The following is a 2,310-nucleotide window of genomic DNA, read 5'->3' on the forward strand; positions in this document are numbered from 1 at the left end:
TTCCGGGTCTTCTGCCACCGGACGGAAGTGGGCCCGCCGCAGGGCCACCTGGGAAGCGTAGTCTAAGTCCCCTCGCGCGGGCGCGCACGCGCGTACGCACGCACTACCTTGCGTCCGAAGCGAGGCGGGACGTCATTTACCCGCGCCGTCCTTCCTAGGCGCTCCGGAGTTCGGGGCTCTCAGGCTTTCTTCGGTCGGGCGCGGGTCCGGGAGCCAGAGCCAGCGGACCCGGGGCGCCCACAGGTGGGAGGGCGCATCTCAGAGCCTACCACCCCCGAGATCGCCAGCGGACCCTCGCCCTGGATCCACGCCACCCCCAGGCTTGGCCAGATCCACAAATGGGTGAAATGTTAACTTTTGAGGAAGCTGGATGGAGGCAATGCAGTGATTCTGTATTGCTTCAGACCTAAATCTGGAAACGTGAAAATAAAAGTTAAAGAGAAAGAAATAGTAAATAGATTAACACAAATGAAATACTTCATTTCGTGTTGGTTTTGTTAGCTAGGACAAGGGTCGCAAGGTCTGGGCGGTTCTAAATGTGGAAGTAACGTCTAAACCTGTAGAGTTCTCATGAGTTTATTTGAGCCAAATTGGTGACAGTTGCCAGGAATCAAAAGCCCAACGGATTGGGAAAATGCTCTGGAGAATGGCAGTTTTACAGCTTATCTTTTTATACATTAGGATCAAAGGAGAAGACATAAAAGGCTGTGGTGGCTACATGAAATCCAGGGGTGATAGATGGAAGAGGCGGGAGAAAGGAAAGCTGGGGAAATCTCGAAGATTGGATAAAAAGCAAAACAGAGAGACAAATACTTGTTTTACGGTAGAGTGTGGGCAACAAGGTAACAGTGACGGGTTCTGTGGTCTCTTGCTCTAGTGGGAGTTGTGCCCTCCGGGGTCTGGAAAAAGATGACAGACCTTCCAAAGGTATGTGATCTCAGTTGCAAAAAGACAGGCTCACTTAAGGTAAAGAAGGACCTGTGTTAAGGAAGCTGCCAGCCCCGGATGCGACTCCCTGCTGTGACTTGTTTTCACTTAGGAAATTTGTAAGTTCAGTCCATCCTGTGTGGTGACATTCTGCCCCTCCATGCAGACCGGGCCCCACCCTGCCCCCAGGTTTAGTCAGGTTTAGTATGTGGCCCCTTTTCCTGTGCACGTTACTAAATGTAGCACAGTATTTTGCAGACCAGCTATAAGCAGGATAAGCTTGATAGGGACCCAACAAGGTATGTAGCCTACTACCTGTAATTGACCAAATAGTATATATAAGCCAGTGATTTTCCACTGGTTGCTGCAAGAATTTTAAAATCATGCAGTACCTGTCTTTTTAGTCAGGGGCACTGACTTCTTTTTCCTTAGACCGTCAAATGACAAAGTGACAACACAATAATAGCAGTCGGTGTGAATGAATCAAAATTACACCTATGTTTTTGTCAGATCAGCAAAAAATACATATTTTTTGGTGTGCCACAGAACTTTACTAATTAGTTTTTGTGCACCGTGAGATGAAAAAGGTTGAAAAATAGCTGATACAAGCAATGGCTAGGCCTCCCTAGGGGAGACAGAGCTTTAGATGTGAATCCCTTCTCTTTCACTTGCTGCAAGTAAATAAAACTACCTGGAGATAACCAAGTCTCTTTGAATAGAACAACCCACAAGGTGAACCCCTTGAGTTTGGCAATAGTTTTTGTTGATTTTTCCATATAAACTCCATGGGGCAGGCACTGTTGAAGAATATATAAAATTAACTGGATAAAATGGTTAGGGCCCCTCTCAGAGGCTCAAAAGGAGCATACTCGTTTAGGACTATGTCCTCTTGATAAATTGGCCATTTTGGGATTCCCAACTGTCCTTTATCCCTGGCGATATTATTTTAAAGTCTACTTTCAGTAACAAAACTACTTCAGCTTTCTTTAGATGTGTTTCCCTAGCATATCCTTTCATGATCTTTTACTTTTACCTTCTGTGTCTTTGCATTTGAAATGTGTTTCTTATAGGCAGTTTAGAGTTAGTTCTTACTTTTTAAAAATTCTGGTTGACAATCTGTGCCATTTAATCTGGTGTTACATAATTTAAATTTAATGTAATTATTAGTATGTTTTTCTATTTTTGCTCTCTATTATTATTATATTACTAGAGGCCCAGTGCACAAAAATTTGTGCACTGCGGGGGAGGGGTTGGTCCCTCAGCCCAGCCTGTGCCCTCTCGCAGTCTGGGACCCCTTGGGGGATAACCACCTGCTGGCTTAGGCCCGCTCCCTGGGGGATTGGGCCTAAGCTGGCAATCAGACATCCCTCTGGCAGCCTGGCA

The sequence above is a fragment of the Myotis davidii genome, unplaced genomic scaffold (genome assembly GCF_000327345.1).
Source record: "Myotis davidii unplaced genomic scaffold, ASM32734v1 scaffold135, whole genome shotgun sequence".
NCBI classification, from domain to species: Eukaryota; Metazoa; Chordata; class Mammalia; order Chiroptera; family Vespertilionidae; genus Myotis; species Myotis davidii.